The sequence below is a fragment of the Schistocerca americana genome, chromosome 2, assembly GCF_021461395.2.
Source record: "Schistocerca americana isolate TAMUIC-IGC-003095 chromosome 2, iqSchAmer2.1, whole genome shotgun sequence".
Lineage (NCBI taxonomy): Eukaryota > Metazoa > Arthropoda > Insecta > Orthoptera > Acrididae > Schistocerca > Schistocerca americana.
The window spans coordinates 406,647,725-406,673,044 of NC_060120.1; the positions used below are offsets into that span (position 1 = coordinate 406,647,725).

At 42.8% G+C, this 25,320-nt stretch overlaps 1 protein-coding gene across 1 annotated transcript in view; it reads right to left on the minus strand.

Moving 5' to 3' along the window:
• Positions 1-22,659, minus strand: part of LOC124594054 — a 328,962-nt gene extending 306,303 nt beyond the window's left edge. The window contains exon 1 of the mRNA XM_047132404.1: positions 22,566-22,659. The gene's annotated coding sequence lies outside the window, so the exon portion shown is untranslated. The remainder of the gene's footprint in view (positions 1-22,565) is intronic.
• Positions 22,660-25,320: the final 2,661 nt, after the last annotated feature.

Below are 25,320 nucleotides of genomic sequence, written 5' to 3' on the forward strand. Positions count from 1 at the left end.
GGTACTGTGTTAAAACAACGTGTAAAGTGCAGAACTGATGTACTGAGGCACGCTATCAGTGGCAACTTTAAATTGGACAGTTGTTCAGTTACGCAAACTGTGTTTACGTCCAGTAGAACCTCATATTACCACATACGTATGACCGAGTGTGAGTTTATTTCGCTTTCACAACTATAACTGAGAATATTTTAACTTGTTATCACATCGAAATTAGTTACGAGACTTCTTGCGATTTGCTTTCCTTTAGGGTTCGTCACCAAATTTTGACTACGGGGAGTAGATCTCTTTGAACCGTTTCTTTCTAAAGGGAAAGAATGAAAATAAATATTCCCTAGGAAAATTTCCGTCAACTTCATACGCACTTCCGTCTCTACTGACATGTTTGTTCCTGTCTCATGATCTTCTCGTTTACTTCTCTGTCCCTCACTCTTTGCACTCCTCCTTTTCTCCTTTCTTTCAATATCTTTCCGTCTCTCATCTCAATCGTTCCTTCTCCATTTCTTCTTCCTTTGTCTCCACTTTTTTCCCATATTCACCACCTTCTCTCAACCAATATTCATTTCCTTCGGGTAATCATTATGAGAATACTCATAATGATTCTCCTACATTTTTTAAATCTACATCTACATCTATAAACCGTCTGTCCCTGTATAGTGCACTGTGTAGGGCACATCGTTTCAATGTTATCAGCGTTTTTCCTACTCCATTCGTGTATTGAGGAAGGGAGAAATGACGGTCGGCATTCCTCTATCCGTGTTATATTTATATTCATGATCCCCACACAAGAAACGTGATGGTGGCAGCACATTGGTCATACGTTCATGCTCGAATACAGCTCTAAATTTATCCAATAGTCCGATGCTCTTTGTTCAGAGGATTGCCATTAAGATTATCCAAGCTTCCCTTTTACAGTTAAGTACCGGTTCTACAGACCTGTTAAGGTCGCAGCAGCGCAGTTCTGGGTTCCATCGACGCCTGTTTCCATGTCTGCTTGATAAGGACTTCAGATACTGCAAAAGTACTCTAGAACTGCTTACACTAGCGTATTGTGTGCTTAGCTCCAGATGAACTCGACTGAATTTTAACTTAAGTAGTTTCTATGGTACTTATCCAAACATTTCCCCTCCACAACTCTCGGTATAAATTCCAAATACTATAGTACTGAATACGAAACACGGCACAGAAACTGTGCCGTGCTTAGCTGTGGGATTTAGGCTGCTGGGATTTCTTCATTGTGCAATTGGCTATTTATGCTTCCACCTGCTGGGAATATTACTCTGCGCAGTAGCGCCATTGCTCCAAGGTGCTACAAAGTTATGCGTATCTTCGTCTCGTGCATCACAACGTGTGAAGTCTCACTCACGCTGCAGTTGGAATCCATGCATTCTTGACGACACACGGGTCACATTATGCGATCTAATGCCCCGACGATAGACCAGCGAAAGTTTGTCGGTGGTTATGGATCAATTTACTGCATTGCTGCGATACCTTTCAACGAATATTGACATTTTTGGCAACGCTATACGCCACGAGACATCAGTTTGTCCATTAAACACCGATACGTCTTCGACTACTGTATATCCTTCACCGAATGAGAAATCCCAGTCTTGCCTGGTAATGTCGACATCCCTCCATAGCGTGGCGGAAAGCTGATTAGTTGGTATGACAGACGTAATATTTACGAGTGCTGTCACACGTCGATATTTTTGTTTACATCTTCATAAAAATGACAATCGCCATTATTTTCATTCAGTTAATAGTTGCTGTACAGTGTGATACCTGGGACCATAAATAGAAATGAATAGAAAGTTTTATGCTGTAAATCTCTCAGCTGGTTAACGTTATTGTTTGTTTTCTGCAAATTTTAATTCTGGGCAAATTCCACAGAAGGTAACTACCTTGGTCAGACGAACTCTATAGGTTGTTTGCGAATGTGGTTCTTCCTCGAAAGTCACCATTTTGTTGGACAACACTCCGTTTTTTAGCTGACAGGCAGAAAAGACATCCACATGATATAATGCCAAACCAATGATGTTGAATGGCTGCAACAGAGCTGATTGCCTGCATCGTGAGGATGGGGATGCAAGCTCCGTGTTTTGGATCTTGCTAAGAAACTTACGAGATCGATGACATGGCTAAATAGAAAGGTGGCACGATAATCTGATTGAAGCCCTATAATTGTGATCGGTAGAACTGGTATGGGACTGGGTTTGGGAGCGCATTATTTCGAGGAATATGTCCAATGACAATTTGTGTAAGATTTTCAGTAAATCCCTTCTGATAGAAACCGACAACGACAGGGAAATGTAATGCCGAAAGGTCCAACAACTGGAAAAAGATAACTGCAAGCGAGACTGTGTAGTTGAACAGATGAAATCATCATCAGCACTGCCGAAATGGATATAATGGACCATGTTCAGATGAGGAATGTATTGAGACTTATACTGAGTGATTTATATTACCAGTAATTCGGCTTTACGTTTGCGAGTGAATAATCAAAATTTTTCACCAGTGTTTTTATTGCCTCAATGATAGCGTTATTACTGATTCATTTGAACTTCGAATTGTGTATCAACGACTGCTGCATGCTCTTTTTACGACCCTTTCTAATTTTTTGCTTCTGTAATAGTCCAATACGTAGCAGTTGACAATTGGCACTATTAACGCCACTCGGAGCATGAAACGTGAGTGCAAGTGTATTGCCAGCACTGCATTAGGTAAGTGCCTCATGTTCCCCTCTCACTGCACCTCACCTCTCGGCAACCAATGTGCTGGTAGTCGGAGGGGTAACGTCCTCCTTTTCTTGCACCCTCTTAAGAACATTCAAAGTGGAAATACTGTATGTAACGCTGCACAAACCACGACCCTGCCGGGACAATATACTCTACCTCAGAGCACCTTGTCCATCCTGTGATAGAACTCCAGGCCTACAGCAACACAAGGAATCGTGTGACTCGTAAAAAGTATTACGGATGTTATACAATTTGGTGGCCTGTCGCCTAATTCACTTACAGCGAAGGTAATCGCAACTAAATTGATATATTAATTTTATGTCCTGAGTGAACTCTTTAATTACAAGAGCGGTTAATGCTAGTCGTTGATGGCGCTCGAATTTTCGGCCGACTACGTGCCACACGTGTTCGATTAGAGACAGAGCATGCCAAGGTAACATCTGGACACTATGTAGGGCATGCTGGATTACAACAGCGGTATGTGGGCGAGTGTTATGCAGCCGCCAAACGCCCTCCTGGAATGCTGCTCATGAATGGCAGTATAACAGGTCGAATCATCAGATTTAGGTACAAATTTGGAGTCAGGGTGCGTGTGATAGCCACGAGAGTGATCCTTCTGTCACACGAAATCGCAACGTAAAGCATTACTCCAGGTGTCGGTCCAGTGTGTCTACCAGACAGGATGGTTGCAGGCCCTCAACTGCCCTCCTTCCAAGCAAAACACGGCACTCACTGGCACCGAGGCAGAACCAGCTTTCATCAGAATACACAACGGACGTCCGCCGTGCCCTCCAATGAGCTCTAGCTTGACATCACTGAACTCGCAAATTGCGCTGGTTTGGATGCAGTGGAATGCAGGCTGCAGGGCGTCTGGCTCGGAGTTGTCCTTGAAGTAACCGGTCTGTAACAGTTCGTTGTGTCATTGTGGTACAAAATGCTAAATGGAGTACAATTCGGCAAGAGCCACACGCCGAACACGATGGTCTTCCCTCTCGGTAGTGCCACGGGGCCGTCCGTAGCCCGGTCTTCGTACGACCATACATTCTCGTAAGACACGCTGCCATTTATCATGTACGGTGGCTACATTCTTACCAAGTCGCTCTGGAATATCGCAGAATGAACATCCGGCCTCTCGTAGTCCCATTAAACGACGTCGTTCAAACGTAGTGAAATGCTGATAATGGTGTCGACGTCGCCTCAAAGGTATCCTCGCCAAGCATCAAGTCACCCGTCCAGTCTCAACGGTAACTAACGCTCACGACCATTACAGCGTGTGTTCAAAGCAAATCTGATTTGCATCCTCACAGTGGCGCTACATGCGCCGCCCTTTTGCGCCTGGCGTGAGACGTGAATAGATGTAAGAACACGCCTCCAATTGTCGTTTATGTCGCACAACTTCTTCGTGTTCCGATATTTTTTCCGTAAGTGTATATTCAAGTCTTATACTTAACAGTTTAACATTGCGAGGAATAAAATATGGAAGTTGTGAAGAGTGGGACTCGAACCCGAGTCCTCAAATTCGCAGTTTGTCCTTTAAGACAGTCGGCTATGGCACTTCTATAACAAGAGTTCCTCAAAACTCCCTGATACTCCAGGCTTAAAACTTTACAAAGCATTTTACGTTTTCCTATGGCCAACGCAGGCGAAATATTCTAGGAACTTGGAAGATCCATCAGCCTGCTTAAACTCAAACCCACATAGTATTATTCTATCTATAGTTTCAGCCAACCAAATCAGTGGCCTTTTCGAAATCAATAAACATCTTTTGAATGCAGTTACCTGTGGCAAACGGTTGACTTAAGATTAAATATTTGTTCAGAATATTAGCTCACCGTCCTAAAACCACCTTGATAACCGCCAGCATTACTGTTCAGTGCTGTGTGAACTCTACTTAGTATAATCTTGGTAAATATACGCTACTGATTGCAGAGAAATTTCTCTGCAGTTGTTGATAAATTGTTCAAATGGCTCTGAGCACTATGGGACTTAATATCTGAGGTCATCAGTCCCCTAGAACTATGAAATACTTAAACCTAACCACCCTAAGGACATCACACGTATCCACGCTCGAGGCAGGATTCGAACCCGCGACCGTAGCGGTCGCGCGGTTCCACACTGAAGCGCCGAGAACCGCTCTTCCACTCCGGCCGGTAGTTGTTAATATCTTCCTTATCGCCTTTCTTATTGTGTGGTGGATGGGGCATGGCGAACTTCTGTTCTCCAGAGGGTGTTCTATATTGCACGTTTTCTCAAAGATTAACTTCAGCACGCTTGTTTCAATTTTTGCTAGAGATCATTTCAAAGGTTCTGCTGTAATATAGCTTCTCCATTAGTTTTCTGAGGTTTTAATAAACTCTTCAATTTCTTTGATAGCTGGGGGACATATTTTCACAGATTTTCATGAGTGTGTGAGTATTTTATCATATGGATTGGGTCAGGACTTAAGAAGCTGATCAAAATTTTTCGTTTTATGTAAGCCAAACCGGTGAACCTCGTCTCATGACTCTCTATTGTTAGATTTACAAGCCAGCCGCTGTAGCCGAGCGTATCTAGGCGCTTCGGTCCGGAACCGTGCTGCTGCTCCGGTCGCAGGTTCGAATCCTGCCCCGGGCATGGATGTGTGTGATGTCCTTAGGTTAGTTAGGTTTAAGTAGTTCTAAGTCTAGGGGACTGTTGATCTCAGGCATAGTGCTTGGAGCCATTTCAACCGTTTAAATTTACATTTGAAGCAATTGTAAACGGCCGGCCGCGGTGGTCTAGCGGTTCTAGGCGCTCAGTCCGGAGCCGCGCGACTGCTACGGTCGCAGGTTCGAATCCTGCCTTGGGCATGGATGTGTGTGATGTCCTTAGGGTAGTTAGGTTTAAGTAGTTCTAAGTTCTAGGGGACTGGTGACCATAGATGTTAAGTCCCATAGTGCTCAGAGCCATTTTGAACCAATTATAAACGTCCCGCTCCTTCCATTGCATCTCTTCTATTTGCAGGTATATCAATAAGCTTCAATGTAATAGGAGATATTAAGTACAAAAAACTATTCAGCGTAATTCGGAATGGATGTAGAAACATCAAAACTATTTCCGATTTTTTACACGGTGTTATGGAGATGAAACAATTTAGAACCAAACGACACCATGTATTGATATCAGTGGTTAATAATGTACGAGTAAGGGTGGTCATTGTTTCATCAGCTGCTCATCACTCTTCGCCAAGCTGAAATCACGTCGTCAGTGTTTTCGATTCAAATAACATATAAGGTGTGACGTGGGGCATTCCTCTTTCATTCCGGGGTGACTTTAAGCTAATTTTAATGTAAAAATGTAAGATGTAAGACCGAGGAAGGCGAATCGCATAGAAGAGAGAAATATAATAATTGAAACATAGGTATAGGGTTCAGAAATGGTGTGTTGCATCTTTTAAAATGGCTTTCCTTGCTGTCTCATAATTTCATCGCACCGAGTCATCGATATCAACCAGCGATGTTGGTGACAAGAAACCGTAATAATATTAAGCTTTAATGCAGTAGAATGACTTACATAGAAACAGTAATAATGTCTTTAAAGACACAGACTGCGTGTTTGACTTATAAATGTTGAAACGTATGGACGATAGGGTGCTTAAGACGCACGATCGCTGGGTCACCTAACAGACCACTTCCACACAGTCTAAGTCTGAAAAATACAGCTTGTTTAATCATTAGAACAGGACAAGAGCATGCATCGTACTGCAGGCGTTTTGTAGACATCACAAAATTTGCATTTTGTATCTGGAATCTCTTATCTGTGAAGAGTGAAATGAATGGGCACCACGTCACGGCACCCCCACTTCGGTTATATTCCCACTGTCCGTCGCTTCATGGCACGTCAATTTGCTTATTCCAGCACCGACCAGCGATAGTGAGGAAATGAGTTACCATCCGTGATAAATAACATCAGAGTACAGTACTGGAATTGAGGAACTAACAACGAAAAGTTTATAACTGGCGAAAACAAACTTCATAATGTATGTTCTCGATCAGTTGCTTTTGGTGCTGTGTTTAAGAGTGAAACAACATTTCAAGACATCTACGTTTAATACTGGCTATAATACATCCATACAGACACATCAAATAATAAAAATGTTATGAAATCGAAATAGCTGCGTCAATTTACGTTCTTCTTCTTCGAGTATATGAAATTTGGGTGCCAGTTCTGTTCCGGTATTATGAAGGCCAAATAATTTTTCGCATTGAGATATCGGACGTCGCCTGCGTGACACTCAACGGAATAATATCCAAGACGTGGTGCAACATTTGCGATTTGCCACGAAAAGAGAATATTAATGAAATAAAGATTAAGAAGATAAAAATGCACGAAATCTACTACTACTACTACTACTACTTCTACTACAAGAGTGAGCACGGTGAAATCAGGTGAACTTATGATAGCATCAAAACACTCTACCCGAGACACATTGACTTGTCGTACCGTGAAGTGACGTGACGGTCCGTTGACGATGGGTGTGAATGCCGCCTTTTGGCGGAATGTTTTGGTATGGCATGACGTGCACTGACGTGCCAATGTGAAATGGTCTTTACCAGACAACGTCGTCCCCAGATTACGTGAGAAATCCAGCATCATGTTGACAACATGTGCAGAACGCTATGCTCACGTCAGCAACGGTATTTCTACACTATGCAAATGAAGCAAAATGCCAAATACTGTTCTTGTTCCTGACTTTCATTTACGGTCAGACAATTCACGGTACAGTGGATTTTTTAAGTAAAACAAGAAAATAATTCCATAATTACCTCAGACTTTGCAGTATTATTAATGAAACTAGTGTTCAAGTAATAAGTAATTTGTACGAGGAACAGAAAATGTTAAAGTTCCCTACGCAAGTACAACATTACGTTTGTAAATTAGAAGCTGCATGTAGTATTTTATGCCCTCTGAAAACTTGATTAAGTAGTAGAAATTACAGCATGCGCCCTTTGCGGTGTAGCTAAAGAGGACTTCTTTGCAAGAGAGGGATTAATTTACACGAGAGTTTCGGTCGAGTAATTTCTGCAGAGCGGCAGTCGCGAGCAGTGCTCAGAAGTATGAATAGCCGGATGGGTGCCATCTGGATGTAAAGACGAAGCAAAACATGTCATCTGAAAAGCACGCAGCGCCGACGTCCTTGATGAGAGCTGAGCCGAACGCAACGAGACAGGATGGCTCTCCTAGGAGTCTAGCGGGACTACGGAGCAGGAAGGATAGTGCTGAGAACTCACCGAGCATGACTACACCACGCGCTTTCTTGCTGATTTATCCATATTATTAGCTCGATGTAACGTCAGTACTAAGAAATCATTTTAATAGATTTTTAAATTGCAGGAGGTCAGGAATTTCATATTTATACTACACTCCGATTAGTACGTAGCCTTAAGAATGGTCATGGAAGAAACAGTTATATTTTCTGTTTTGTTTAGCTCATCGATCGTGTTCAAAAAACCTTCAGCAAAAAACCTCTTGTTAAATTAGTGTTTACTTTGTCCAGAGTGTTCAAATAATACAATGGTGTCCAAAATTAAAGAGCGAGGTGGCGCAGTGGTTAGCACACTGGACTCGCATTCGGAAGGACGACGGTTCAATCCCGCGTCCGGCCATCCTGATTTAGGTTTTCCGTGATTTCCCTAAATCGCTCCAGGCAAATGCCGGGATGGTTCCTTTGAAAGGGCACGGCCGACTTCCTCCCCCATCCTTCCCTAATCCTATGAGACCGATAACCTCGCTGTTTGGTCTCTTTCCCCCAAACAACCAACCAACCAAAATTAAAGCAGCAAATGGGAATTTTGCAAGGTTGCGTTTATTTTGTCACAAAACAGTATAAACAGATGATAGTAAAGTAGGAAAAAAAGTAAGAAATACAGGCCTAGCAACGACAGGACATGCTGTGAATGATGTCACCAATCTCGTGTTAAGGCAACAGAGCCCAACGTTCCCGCAGAGCTGCTCACGACTCTTGGAGAGTGGTTGGTGGAAGCTGACGTGATGGAGTCCGTCTCTCTAGTGCATCGCAGACACGATCTACGGAATTCAAATTGGGAGAGCAAGAAGGCCACGCCATGCGTGCAATATCTTTTGTTACGAAAAAAACTTCAACCAGCTGTGCTCTGCGAGGTCGAGCATAATCTTCCCTCAATACGAAATCTGAGCCCACAGTACCTCGCAACAACAGCGTGAGAGATCCCAAGATCTCCTCACGGTTCTTGACAGCAGTTAATCTTACTGATTCACCCGCACATGAAGAGGTTTTCGGCAGGTCTACAACGTTAGGGATACTCCTCGAAATCGGCCTCTTTATACAATTTTTGGGCCCCGAAATCGTATTCCATGTGACCTTCTGTTGCAGATCCATAGAGAATCACTCTACAGACCAAATCGAATCTCTTCTGGGAACAATACATTGGCCGACCGTTCGACCATCCATGTAGCATGCTGATGGCTCCACCCTAGACGTTTCCTTCTGTGATGACACGACTGAGGTAAATAGACAGCAGGTCTCCAACAATAAAAGCTACTTTGCCGAAGCCTTTTGTACACCGTTTCCCTCGATACAACATGTCTAAGAAATACCACGATGTCAGATTCCAATTGGAGTGCAGTACTGACGAGGTACCGTTTTGCCCTTACAACCAGATAACGGTCGATTCTTTCTGAAGTGAAACCTGGTCGGCCCTGTCGTCGTGTCCGGTATACAGTTCCGGTCTCTATAAACTGTCGCCTCATCCTAGAATAAACAGAACGAACCCCATTAAGCCATCGGACCACAACAGTTTGCGACTCTCCCGCTTCCATTCTTCCTATGGCCCTCTACAGCAGGGGTCAGTAGGCGTCTTCTCTGTGCCATAGTTCACCGTCTCTGACTGTGTATACAGTGATTGCGGACAGCCCCACAAGCACTATCCCACTTGATACGTGGCCTGTCGTCATTCCTGGCGTGGTTGTCCGTTGATCGGAATGCCATCTTCTGTGCAGAACAGGATCGTAACAATTATATGGTGAACTAGATCCGGGACGGGGATATAGCAATTCGTTGCTTTAATTTTGAACACCAATGTATATTATAAAGTCTTAGATTATCCACGACTAAATACAAAAAGTTTTACTGCTACCTCTGACCAGTGCTTCCCAAAGTTTATTATGAAAAGTCGCTCCAGATGCTTAATTGGGGCTTTATTAAGACCGGGCACGACTGGTTTCCGCTCTTCTAGGACATTATCCGAAAGCTATTCTGTAGAGAAGCAAGATCAAACGATAAAATTAATATTCAGGTTTGTGTTCTCATATTTATACACTGTGCCAAATTGCCAAAAATAATGTTGCCATGAAACAGTTACATTATCTGAGACACTCAATAAAATGAATCCTGCGGCATTTATAGAGTATCTATACGTTATCATCATTTTCTTTGGGCCTTTGTCCCACTTCAACGCGGGGTCTGCCTTGTTACTATGGATGTGGCAATGTTGGTGTCAAAGGGTGGCCTGATTCCTTTCCTATTGCCACCCCGTACGCCCTGGGACGGAATTAATGTATCCCACCTGTCTGTGTCTAGTGTAAGCCATGAAATAGTCCGATCGTTTTCAGATGTCTGCGAGTCGTGTAACTGAGGCAGAACGTGGGGACCAGCCCGGTATTCACCTAGTAGGATATGTAAAACCGGCTACAAACCACATCCAGGCTGGCCAGCACATTGGCCCTTGTTGTTAATGGCTCTGAGCACTATGGACTTAACTGCTGTGGTCATCAGTCCCCTAGAACTTAGAACTACTTAAACCTAACTAACCTAAGGACGTCACTCACATCCATGCCCGAGGCAGAACTCGAACCTGCGACCGTAGCGGTCACGCGGTTCCATACTTTAGCCTCTAGAAGCCCTCGGTCACTCTGGCCGGCCTTGTCGTTAATCCGCCGGGCAGATTCGATCCGGGTTCAAATGGCCCTGAGCACTATGGGACTTAAATTCTCAGGTCACCAGTCCCCTAGAACTTAGAACTACTTAAACCTAACTAACCTAAGGACATCACACACATCCATACCCGTGGCGGGATTCGAACCTGTGTCCGTAGCGGTCGCGCGGTTCCAGACTGTAGGGCCTAGAACCGCTCGGCCACTCCGGCCGGCCTTCGATCCGGGACTGGCGCGCCTAGCCGAGTCCAGGAAGCAGCGCATTACCGGTCTCGGCTAACCTGGCGAGCTATAGACTATCTATATGTATAAAACCACGTATCGTACCATTTTCAGTTAGTACATAGTCAAGCGTTTATGTTTCCTGTTTAGTGTATCGTCACGAAATGTGTACTACTCCGTGACATAAATTAATAGGCTGTGTTTTATTCCCAACAAATTAATATTGTGGGATAGACATAGTAACTCAATCTGCACAGCTACTTGCAGTTACAATTAACTAGTTAATTCTCTTACATCTGCATCTACACTCCACAGATTTTATTTACTATGTGTGGCTGTGAGTGCTTCGTGTGCCACAAATAACTTCCCCCTTTGTGTAAAAACCACGTATGATGCGCGAGAAGAAACGTATGATGGTAAGTCTCCGTGACAGTTCGAACCGGTCTTGACTTCACAATCTTCTCGTAGGATAAACACTGAGGTGACAGAGAAAATGGGATAGCCATACGCATATACCCAGATGGTGGTAGTATCAAGTACACAAGGTACAACAGGGCACTACTGCGGAGTGGTCATTTGTATTCAGCTGATTGAAGTGTTAATGTTTCCAAAGTGATTAAGCCCGCACTACGGGAACAAACATACTCTGCACGCGGAACGGTAGTTGGAGCTAGACGCATGGAATATTCCATTTAGGAAATCGGTAGGGAATTCTGTATTACGAGATTCACAGCGTTAAGAGCGTGCCAAGAAAACCAGATTTCTGCCGTTACTTCTCACCATGGACAACGCAGCGACCGACGACCTTCACTTAACGACCGACAGCAGCAGCGTTTGAGTAGAATTGTCAGTGCTAACATACAAGCAACACAGCGTGAAATAATTGCAGAAATCAATATGGGACGTCCGACGAACGTAATCTTTAGGATAGTGTAGCGAAAATTGGCATTAATAGGCTATGGCAGCAGACGACAAAGACGAATGCCTTTGCTGACGGCACGACATCGCCTGCACCGCCGCTCCTGAGCTCGTGACCCTAACGGTTGGATCCTAGACGACGAGGAAACCGTGGCCTGGGCAGATGAGTCCCAATTTCAGTTGGTAGGGACTGATGGTAAGGTTCGAGTGTGGGGCAGATGTCACTAAGCCACGGATCCAAGTGTCCGCTGTGGACGCTGGAAGTGGCTTAACAATGACATGGGCTGTGTATACAATGAATGGACAGTGTCTCTGACTGGAAAAGGTAATTTTCGGTTGCTAAGAGGTCATTTGTAGCCATTTATTGAGTTCATGTTCCCAAACAACGATGGAATTTTAATAGAAGACAATGCGACATATCTCTGCTTCGTAGTTTGTCGCCATTAATTTGAAGAACGTTCTGGACAGCTCGAGTGAATAATTTGTCCACCCAGAACACCCGACATGAATCACTTCGAACATTTATGGGATACAATCGAGAGGTCAGTTCGTGCACAAAATCCTGCACCGTCAACATATTCGCAAGTATGGACGGCAATAGAGGCAGCTTGGCTCAATATTTCCAAGGGCTTGTTGACTGCAGATGGTTCTGAGCACCATGGGACTTAACTTCTGAGGTCATCAGTCCCCTAGAACTTAGAACTAGTTAAACCTAACTGACCTAAGGACATCACACACGTCCATGTCCGAGGCAGGATTCGAACCTACGACCGTAGCGGTCACGCGGTTCCAGACTGTAGCGCCTAGAACCGCTCGGCCACCCTGGCCGGCTGTTGACTGCATGCCACGTCGAGTTGCTGCGCTGCTCCGGGCAAAAAGAGGTCCAACACGATATTAGGAGGCATCCCATGGCTTTTGTCAACTTATTGTATGTACGAGGAAGCAATATTTTTGTTGACTCGTCTGGAAACCGACGGTTTCAAAATTTTAACGGGAAGTCACGCCATGATGCCTCTCGAAGCGTCTGCCACTCGAGAGGGGTAAACATCTGCGAGACGCTTTCGTACTTCGTAAACAGACGAATGAAGAAATTCACTTATGTTCTTTGGATACTCTTTCTTCCTTTTGTAAATCTAATTGTTAACGGTCACAGAGCGAAAAACTTTGCTCAAGCATGAGTCTAATGAGGCACTCGGCCGTTACCAGCCTTAGGAATTGCACAATCAATTTAAGTCTCGCATCTGACTTTCGTAGGTGTAGTCTTATGTTTACATTTTACTTTAAATAGCTTAGTACGCATTCTTATAATATTTAATGATCGTTCGGTATCGCGTAGTAAAATAATCACACTTCTCTGACTTTATTTAACTACAATACATTACATCCGTTAAAAAAAAAAACTGACAATCCTCTCACTACGAGTCGATCCTCTTTAGTTCTTCCTATGCCCACACCGCCAATCAACCGCCAGGTGCATGGCAGAGCGTACACTGAAATGACAAAAATCATGGTTGTTTGATTTGCGGGAAGGGGACCAAATGGCGAGGTCATCGGTCAACAAAAATCATTGGTATCTTCTTATATCGCGTCGGACCTCCTTTTCTCTAGCGTGGCATGGATTCAACAAGTCACTGGATGTCCCCTGCAGAAATACTGAGCCATGTCAGTGCAAGAGTTTCTGCACGTACTCACCTGTCGATTACGTCCCATAAATGTTCTATGGAATTTACGTCGGGCGATTTAGGTGGTCCAATCATTCGTTCAAACAGTCCAGAAAGTTTTTAAAACGAATCGCGAACAACTGTACTCCGGTTGCATGACGAAATGTCATTCGTAAAATTTTCATCGTTGGGGAACGACAGCAGATGTTCAATAACAACAATGTTCTCATTTGTCTTTCTTTAAGTGAAACATCGCGTTTTAGCCCCACATTTTCATTTCAAGAGAAACAAGAAGCTTTACTGAACGTCACGTGTTGTATGAATGCTGTCAATAGTAGTTTTTTTTCAGAAGCTAGCAATGTAAAAGAAGTGTAAAGGAAATATGTCATGTTCTCTTTGAAGCAGTCGTGTCCCACTAGTTCTGAACTATCAAATTACTTAAAAAGAACTTAGATAAGCTGAAATATAACGGGAACAGTGCTACATACAAGGTCGTATAAAGAAATTTGGCCGTAGATAATCACTACATGTTTTTAGTTTTACGTTTTATGTTTACTATCTGTGCTAATGACTAAGTATAGCTTTTGAAAGAGGATTTTTCTACTTTAGCTTCTCAATGAAATATTTCGATTTTAGTCCTACGGTGTATGTCATACAATTTTATGCGCACTACTGGCTGTATGCAACCATTATTTGTACAGCATATGAAACTTCCATGTTAAAAGTACCTCTGTGCATTATTCCGTAAATTACATGCATTCTTTATGAACACAACGCATTTGAACTACATCGTGTGTATTACCTAAGTATTTAGATCTGTAACTCAAAACACTTACAGTCACTAAACCCAATAATATCAGAGAGTGTGTCAATGAAGTTATGGTTTCACTGAGTGTAAACTGAATAGACAATTACTGTTACTGTTGCCTAAGTACGCCAAGTAATATTCAATTCTGGGGCTAATCGGCTCACCGACGAAACGATGCATAGCTGAGCTGCGCCCTGCTATTATATTTCTTAAATAAAGAGCGCTGGTTTGCCGTTATTAATAAACGCTGCTGGATTTTACCTTCTTTAGTAAATTCCAAGTTATAACAACAGCATTTCGAAATGGGGCCTCCACAACAACTGACACATCTCTCTCTCTCTCGCTCTCTCTCTCTCTCTCTCACGCGGATTGACTGCATGACAACAATATAACTACAGTGCGAGCCCGAGTTAATCTGTCTTATAACTAATGTGATGTTTAGGTTCAACGTCGAACATTCTTAAGACTAAACCTACATTCCTGTATTCTTAAACCAGAGTTAAAAATGTGAACACGTATGCTCTGTTACAGACAAGTGCAATGGCTTTGAATACTTAGGATAAATTTCGTAAAACTGTAATTTGAAATAGGTTTCTTTAGAAGATAATGGGATGGGACTCGGTGAATATTTTTATTTCTTAAAGCAACAATATCAAATAGTCAAACAATGCGAGTCGCGAAATTTGTAAGCCAGAACTAAAAGTGTTCCCAAAACACGGCATCCCACTTTCTGCAAAGCTAGCGCACGCTCCTTGATTTTACCTTCTTTAATAAATTGCAAATTATAACAACAGCATTCCGAAATAAGGCCTCTACAACAGCTGACACATCTGTCTCAGTCTGTCTCTCTCTCTCTCACGCAGATTGACTACATGACAACAATATAAGCTTTGGAATCCAGAGAACATGCGTGGTTCATGCACTTAAGAAAATTGTTAACTATGACCGATGTCACATTATTGCCACTTATTGTACAGTAGCGATTTGTGTCTGAGACAGAATCTAGTTATCAAGTGTGACAAATTGTAATTGAGACAGCTACAACAACTACTTTAAAAAGTGCAGTTTGAGGCATCTCTCATGACAATAAGTCCTCTATTATTAAAATTATTTGATGGATATATTCATAGCTCCTTCGCCCTATACAGTTTTTACCCTCTACAGGTCCCTCGGTACCATGGAAATAGTTCCATGATGTATTGACATATGTCCTATCATCCTATCCTGCCTTCTAGTCAGTGATTTCCATATGTTCCTTCCACTGCCTATTCTAGGGAAAACCTCCTCATTCCTTATCAGTCCACTTAATTTTCAGCAACTTTCTGTAGCACCGCATCTTAAACGATTCGATTTTCTTCTGTTCCGGTTTTTAAAGTGTCCATGATTCACTACCGAACAATGCTGTGCGCCAGACGTACACTCCTGGAAATTGAAATAAGAACACCGTTAATTCATTGTCCCAGGAAGGGGAAACTTTATTGACACATTCCTGGGGTCAGATACATCACATGATCACACTGACAGAACCACAGGCACATAGACACAGGCAACAGAGCATGCACAATGTCGGCACTAGTACAGTGTATATCCACCTTTCGCAGCAATGCAGGCTGCTATTCTCCCATGGAGACGATCGTAGAGATGCTGGGTGTAGTCCTGTGGAACGGCTTGCCATGCCATTTCCACCTGGCGCCTCAGTTGGACCAGCGTTCGTGCTGGACGTGCAGACCGCGTGAGACGACGCTTCATCCACTCGCAAACATGCTCAATGGGGGACAGATCCGGAGATCTTGCTGGCCAGGGTAGTTGACTTACACCTTCTAGAGCACGTTGGGTGGCACGGGATACATGCGGACGTGCATTGTCCTGTTGGAACAGCAAGTTCCCTTGCCGGTCTAGGAATGGTAGAACGATGGGTTCGATGACGGTTTGGATGTACCGTGCACTATTCAGTGTCCCCTCGACGATCACCAGTGGTGTACGGCCAGTGTAGGAGATCGCTCCCCACACCATGATGCCGGGTGTTGGCCCTGTGTGCCTCGGTCGTATGCAGTCCTGATTGTGGCGCTCACCTGCACGGCGCAAAACACGCATACGACCATCATTGGCACCAAGGCAGAAGCGACTCTCATCGCTGAAGACGACACGTCTCCATTCGTCCCTCCATTCACGCCTGTCGCGACACCACTGGAGGCGGGCTGCACGATGTTGGGGCGTGAGCGGAAGACGGCCTAACGGTGTGCGGGACCGTAGCCCAGCTTCATGGAGACGGTTGCGAATGGTCCTCGCCGATACCCCAGGAGCAACAGTGTCCCTAATTTGCTGGGAAGTGGCGGTGCGGTCCCCTACGGCACTGCGTAGGATCCTACGGTCTTGGCGTGCATCCGTGCGTCGCTGCGGTCCGGTCCCAGGTCGACGGGCACGTGCACCTTCCGCCGACCACTGGCGACAACATCGATGTACTGTGGAGACCTCACGCCCCACGTGTTGAGCAATTCGGCGGTACGTCCACCCGGCCTCCCTCATGCCCACTATACGCCCTCGCTCAAAGTCCGTCAACGGCACATACGGTTCACGTCCACGCTGTCGCGGCATGCTACCAGTGTTAAAGACTGCGATGGAGCTCCGTATGCCACGGCAAACTGGCTGACACTGACGGCGGCGGTGCACAAATGCTGCGCAGCTAGCGCCATTCGACGGCCAACACCGCGGTTCCTGGTGTGTCCGCTGTGCCGTGCGTGTGATCATTGCTTGTACAGCCCTCTCGCAGTGTCCGGAGCAAGTATGGTGGGTCTGACACACCGGTGTCAATGTGTTCTTTTTTCCATTTCCAGGAGTGTATATCCTCAGAAACTTCTTCCTCAAATTATCGCCTGTGTTTGATACCAGTAGACTATTCTTTGCCAGGAATGCCCTCTTTGCATGTGCTACTCCGCTTTACATGTCCTCCTTGCTTTGTACGACACGTATTAAATTGCTTCCAAATATGAAGATCCATAACTTCGTCTACTTCATTGTCAGAAACGGTGATAATTTCTTCGAAATGGACGCGACCGATTACCTTTCAATTTATTTCTCATTTTGAGCTTGTGCTCTGTCTCCAATGATCTTGTCATTGAAGGAACGTCAAACTATTTATTTTAATGTATTCACAGCATGCCCACATCATCTGATGTTCATAAATGTTTCTAGACGGTCTGTGGATTAAGAGACGTGTAGAAGGAACATGGCATTAAATAAATGTACTAAAAAGGGAATAGAGTTAAAAATTCCTTCTTGACAAGCTCAATTATTTTATATCCTAAAATTAAACTTAGTATCAGGACGGAACAGTGCCACTATCGCTCTTAATCCTTCCATGTCCAAGTTTTAAAGTGTTGCGTCTAAAATGTAATATCGATGGAATCTGTCACTCTTCTTTTGCTCACCACAATCAGGATTAAAATGAGCTGCTTACGCCGAACTTTTATTTATTTCGTTTTATGACATTGACGGTGCGTGAAGATTTTTATTTCGCTGGCCCACTCGCTCCTTTGCGAATAATACGTTTCGTATTTGTGTTAGATGACAGCTGAAATATGTTTCTCCTGCAGAATTCAGATGTGTTTGAAACTGAGTCTATAGACAATCGAAGCCATCGAGTTGCTGTTAGGGTGATAATTTATCATGAAGTATAATTTGAATTGTAATATGACAAGTGTTGAAAAACTATTACTAGTCGTTGATCCCCCCCCCCGACTCAATAACTAAACGCGTCAAATCTCTTACTTTTAATCTCAGTAAGCAACCAACAAGTAGTCAGGAACGATAAGGCTACTGGCCGCGATGATGAACACAGAGTTAAGGAGGAGTGAGGAAAGATAAGACTCGCAAACAAACGTGTTGCTAGACCCTAGTACAGAAGTGATTAAAATTTAAGAGGCCGCAACAGCAGCTTGGATAGTGTCCTTTTGCGCTGTCATCGATTTTACCTGCCATCCGAGAGGTGTTTGGAAATGGAAGATATTATATACAACTACCATAGAGATGTCAGACCCTTCTTGGATGAAGATCTACTTGCACAATGGACAGGTCGAAGAGCAGCTGTTGAGTACCTACCACGGCCTCCAGACCCTACACATCTTGACCTCTACCTACAGCGGAACTTGAAAGCGACATATACGACTTCTTCGAAAGCGCATCTACATTTAAATACATACTCCACTAGCCACTAAGCGGTGTATGGCGGAGGGCACTATTCACGCCAAAGTCATATCCCCCCCCCCACTTTTCCCCCTCTTTTCCACTCGCTTATTGCGCGAGGTAAAAACCATTGTCTGAACGCCTCATTACTAGCTCTAACTTCCGTTATATTTGAATGGTAATCAATGCGCGATATGAAATTTAGTGGTAATAATATATGCTCTACAGCCTCGGCGAAGATCGGATTTTGAAATTTAGTGAGCAGCCCCTTCCGTTCAGCGCGTCGTCTATCGGCAAGTGTGTCCCACGTCAATCTTAACATGAGATCTGTAACGCTCTTGCGTTGGCTAAATGTACCAATCACGAATCTTGTCGCTCTTCTTTGGACCTTTTCAATCCCTTGATTCAGACTCAGTTCATAAGGGTCCCATACAGACGAACAGTACTCTAAGACTGGACGAACTAAAGTATTGTAAGCAATTTCCTTTGTTGAATGACTGCATCGCTTCAGGAATCTATCAATAAACCGCAACCTAGAGTTCGCCTTACCCGTTACTAGTGTCATCTGATCGTTCCGTTTGAGATCATTTCGAATAGTCACGCCAAGATACTTGACGGAGGTTACCGCTTCCAAATACTAGGCATTCATTTTCTACTCGTACATTAATGGGGATTATCGCTTTGTTACACGCAATAGGTTACACTTACTAATATTGAGAGATAACTGCCAGTCACTACACCACGCATTTATTTTCTGCAAATCCTCATTGATTTGTTCACAACTTTCGTGTGATGCTACTTTCCCGTAGACTACCGCATCATCGACAAACAGTTTAATACCGCTGTCAATAGCATCAATCAGATCGTTTATGTAAATCGTAAAAAGCAGCGGACCTAGTACGCTGCCCAGGGCACACCTGAAGTTACGCTGTTGAAGTCACCCCATTCAGGACGACATACTGTTCTCTGTCTGTTAGAAAACGTTCTATCCAACACTTTTGGGAGCAAGCGACACTGCGGAACTGAGTGGAACACCTTTCGAAAGTCGAGAAATATGGCATCAACCTTGGAGCCGGTATCTAGAGCCTGTTGTATATCATGCACAAAGAGGGCCAGCTGTGTCACGCATGACCGCTGTTTCCTAAAATCGTGCTGGTTTCTGCAGATGAGCTTCTCAGAGTCTAGAAAGGTCATTATGTCTGAACACAAAATATGTTCCATGATTCCACAGTAAATCGATGTCAGTGAAATTGGCCGATTATTATGTGCATCCGATTTTCTGCCCTTTTTATAGATTGCTCTATATGGGTGTTCAGTTCCTTACATTCGTCTGATTAGTAGTATTTCACTTTTGCCACATCACAGGACTATAAACAAACTACAACGTGGAATTTACACGAGTATCTGATAACAATATATATGTAGTTTTACTCTTCACAGTCAAGAGATGAAACAGAATTATGATAATATGTACAACAGAATATTGAAACTACGTATTTCAGGTTTTAGGGGAATACAGGGCGAAGGTTGTTTCCAATTGAACCAATTGTATTCAAGTGATGCGCGTGTCGAGCAGCAAAAGAAAGTTTTTACAAAATGTTGCAAGATCTTGATATACCACATGTTACCCACTTGAAGCGGTTTAACAACAGGTTATATAAAATTAATAATGTTACAGCTTATAATGTTTCATTACTGCATGACTGGACAATCAGTATCACAGCCAAGAAGGCATTACTTCTTACTTTGACAAAACTTGTAAGAGAAGGTCTGAAAATAGTATTCTAAGAAGTTAGACAGTAAAAGAGACTAAGTGAAGCATGTGTAGAATTTGCACGCCGTTATCTGTATGAACTAAAAGAAACTATTATAATATATGTTTATATAAAAATACATGATATTACTAAAGGCACAAATACCTAATAGTTAATCGAACCGCCATCAATATCGTTTACAACATGTCGTCATTTTGGCATGCTTTTTACGAGATTTTCTGTATATTCTCTCGGTAACGATCTTCATATCGTCCTGATTTTATATGAGAGCTATTTGAAAGTACGTATTGGCTATACTTTAAGCTTCATCTTAATATTCTACCAAACACTGCGATCGTATTTGCATCCGAAGACATTGCAGGCCAATAGATCGTGGACACCTCACTGTCTTGTTTGCACGCTGTACAGAGACGGCTGCGATGTTTCAGACCACTATCCTCTTGAAGCACCCAGTTTCCCTCGTTAGAAACAAAGTTTCTTAAAGGACCTCAGAAGGCGTTTTTGATAAGTACTGCAAATTTTTTCGGCGTTTAAACTGGCTTTAAATAAGTGCATATAACAAAAACTGCAAGCAACAAAACATAACACTCAACTCTCACACTGTTTATCTATACACTGTGCAAAAGCTCATTGAGTACAGATTCGAGACCAGTACCAGAGATGTCGCTACGGACGTTACATTTAACATTATGGCGTACACTCTCTTGTGGAACTGACTATATCTCTGCCTTTATATAATACAGTGAGAGTTCAGCTTTGTATTTTAGAAATGAACTTTATCAAAAGTTCAAATATTTTTCAAATGCAGACGGATCCAGAAAAAAGTGGACACTCTTTGATAGTCAACATTAATGGTACAAAATGACATACCGTTACAACTCATGCGCGAGTGGAGGATACATCCTGACAGAGCTACGGCTGTCAGTGTGGGTGTGATATCCGCACGGGAAGTCTGTAACTGGCTTCTGTTGATAAACTTCATTTTCCAAGTTCCTCCATAGGTAGAAGTCAAGAGGCGAAATGTCTGGAGACCGTGGTGGGCACTCAATAAATCCTCTTCGACCTATCCATAGTCGAGGTAGATTTTCTTCCAAGGAGTCTCTGACATGTCTGAGGTAGTGAGGCGGAGAGCTGTCTTGTTGTAGCTAAGATCTTTCATAAGCAAACACCTCCCGGATGCCAGGCAAAATTGATGTTTGCACCATATGAAGATACATCTCACCAGTTACGATACCTTCAAAGAAGAGTCGACCAATCAAACCAGGCGATGACAGATCGCACCACACATTAACATGTTTGTCCTCGTGAATATGAGGATTTTCAGGAGCCCAGTATATGCAATTGTTGTGGTTTACAACATTGATCAGGTTTAATTCCTCCTCCTGAGACCAGATAATCCTCCCCTCAAATCTTTCACCTTCGCGAAGCATGTCTTCAAACCACTTGCAGTACTCCATCCTTCCACTTCGCAGCCTTTAGAACCCATCGTAAGCTTGATTGGCTTTCGCCAACTTATACACGCATCCTGCTTCACAGATTCTTTAGGTGACCTAGTGAAATGTTGCGTCACAGCAGCGGTGAATGCCGGACTTGTTGATATTTTTGTTGGGCGAAATCTTCTATTATGCACATCCTGAACAGTACCGTCGGCTTCGAATTCAGCCTGAATACGATAAATTGTTGTACGTGTTGGTGGCTGATTTCCTCACACGTTACGCCATTGCCGTTGTACCTCCATCATGTTTTACTACTTCCAGTACCACCTCAATACGACATTGCGTTGCTCAGACGCCAATCTTAGTCATTCATTGCTGCACTACTATCTGCTGGAATACGCGCGCCGAGATCAGTTGAGAAAACAATAGACTATACTACCACGCAAAATTGCAACGGTAAGTCGTATTGTTCCATATTAAGTATCAAAGAGTGCCTAATTTTTATGGACCCCTCCGCACACAGTCAAGATTGAACATTCAGTACCGCATGGGGTTGAGTGCATAATATGTTACGAAGAGAACAACAATTAGAATGCAGTGCAGTGAGAAACCAACACCTTACGTAACCATGGAAGTGATTAAGCGCAAAGAAGCGTTGTGGCGTCTTCTCAATCGCTTTATCTCAGACCGTTGATAATTATTTAATGAACAGATATAGTAAATTTGTATTGAACGTACGATGCGATGTAATCGTATGTTTTCGGGACAAGAGAGAGTACAAGAGTGAATTGTCGGGAACGAGAAGTCATCGGTAAAGGAATTCGAGATGTGGAAGGATAAATTCCCCTTGATCAAATACAGATATGGTGTGTGCAGGAGAACTTGACGTAGCTGTCACTGACCTGGACATATCCGCCGAGGCAGTGGGTGCTGTTGGCGAGCACGCCCACCTTGAACTTTTTGAAGCGGATGCGCAGCACCCAGTCTCGCGGGGTGCCGCGGAACGACCGGAAGCGGTACCAGCACGTCATCGGCCGGCCCGCCGTCTCGGACGTCACTTCCGGGCTCGACACATCCTCATAGATGTCCACCGTCTTGTTGCAGTGGTCGCGACGTGCCTCCGCTGTAACAACACAAAAGATAGATATGTAAGTTACTAACGTTCACCTTTGTTCGTCTTAACTGTTTGTTTTGACGTCGAAAGTTACATACGACAAAACGTAAGAGATCAGCACTGGAAGGCATAACGATACAGTCCCCCACAAAATTCATATGATATGTGTGATACCCCAATTTTGATATCTATACTTGATATTAATTGCGATGGCGTGTGGAATCTTCTGCAAGGACGTGCGTTATTATAATTATCGGTGGATTGTTGTCGATTTAATATTATGTACATATACTAAATAAAGTAACTAACCAAAAAAATTGAAGGAGCAATAAATAACTAGAGACTACAAAGATGTTAGCATGAAAAATCAATGTTTCTAATTAACAAAATTGTAATCTAAAAACCGAGTAACAGAAGAACTAACTATCTTGAGAAACAGCTTACATCGATGTATTTTCATTTGTTAATTATTTTTATGTCTTCCTCTGTAATTTATATTCTTTGTAATTACATTTCTAATTAACTCTCTAATTGTTTACATGTCACAGTTTCCCAATTTACAAAATTTGAGGTCTTATTTGTGCATTTTATGTACGTAATCGGATAAAGCATGATCTCGATACTACCGTTGAATATTAGTAACCAAATCGAAACTGTAAATAATTATGTAACTAAAATAATACGAGAGATATTATTGTAATTAAAGTTCAGAATGATTTTCTTACGGAAACTAAAGATATTACTATAAAATATTGTATTATATACCGTATTCGGCTGTAACATCAGTTTCTTTACGTTTTGTAAATTTTAATTGTAATGGCAAAATTGAACAAAATTAATAATGCTTTATTTTGGAAGTTATTGTTAAAATTCTATGTAAAGCGAAGCAGCGATGCTGTGACGAGTCAGTTTTGTAGTAAACAGAACCACACTCCGGATTTACAAATTCCCTCACAGCCATGTTTTAGCGACAGTGGAACTTTCAATCAAATAATTGCTTAGTAATGATAAGAAACTTTAAAATTCTGATTGGGTTAGGGAATGTTGTTACCTTTCAGCGTTTCGTTGTCCACTACAACTGAAGAAGTATTGACAACGATTTTGTTAAAAAAAATTGGACCAGAGTCTCCTAACTGTAGACACTGGTAATTATTTACAACTATAAGTTTGTAGCTCTACCCTAACTGCGCGATCACCAAAGTCTTTCCACCAAAGACAACAGCACTGAAAACGGAAGGAGCTAACCATCCGAATACTACAGAATGATCCCGAAATAGTCGCTCTACCAGCGGACACAAAAATGCTATTGTACTATCTTCGCTTTCGAAGTACAATTGCAGGATCCACTGTATAAGAAATTGAAAAGAGAAGATACCAACGGAGTCAAAAGGAAGAGCATCAAGCTTCTACGCCCATCCTTACCGAAGGACACCATCAAAGAGCTTCGACCACTGGCTCCTGCACTGTCAGAATTCTATGGCGTATCAAAAATTCACAAACAAGGCATTCCTGTAAGGCCTATTGTTAGCAATATATACCAACTAACATGCTAACTGAACATCTAACGGTGTTAGGTAATTGTTAGCATTACATGAGGAACTTTGTTTTCTTACGGGGTTTTGTTGTGGTCCTCCTCTTCACGAGAATGTCGCCTCCTGATTCCTTCAAGCTGATCAGGGAGAAATTCCACTCTTCATTGACTAATCTCGTAGAATTTGTCCCGACTTGTACATTCTTCCTCTTCAGCGGTAGCTATTAGGAGAAAATAGCTCGCTTCACAATGGAGGGCCTCTGTCACTAATTGTGACAGACTTGTTTACGCAGGATTTCATTCAAAAGTTCACGAGAAAGTTTGACTGAAGACCTCGTGCCTTTTAATATATATTGATGACAAATTGAGGTGCGCCACACGGATGTTGAGGGCTTCAGCAGTTTCCCAGACATCTAGGCTTGCTGCTCCCTAGCATCAGATTCAACATGGAGGTGGGAGAGGATGCTGAACCTTCCTATTTCGGCTTCCTAATCAAGCGCAAAGCTTTATAAAGTATGTACAGAATGATTTTATAAAGATTACTACATTATACGCCATGCAGAATCATTCTTGTGTAAACCAGGGTATCGTATTTCTTTCTGATTTTATCACTGTTGATCACTTAGCTTTATTACAAAATTACTGCGACCTTCATGGCTTTGTATGTTTGAAGCTACGGAACAGTTGACAGTTTTTGAAATAGTAGCATATACTGCTTTCACAATACCACGTGTTATACAACAGCAAATCATGAACTTTGATCCAAATTCCACTCATGCAACTGGACAATTTTCTATGTGACGGTAAACTACGAATTAATGTATGTTATTCGAATTTTCAGTGCTACGCTGTACTTTGATGTTTTTATCATTGACTCTCACGTGTGATCTGTTTTATTTTGTTATTTACATCTGTTAGTGCTACTCTATACTTTGATGTTTTTGTGAACTGACGCTCACATATGAATTATCTTATATATATGGCACGTTGCCAGTTAGCTACACAATGCAAC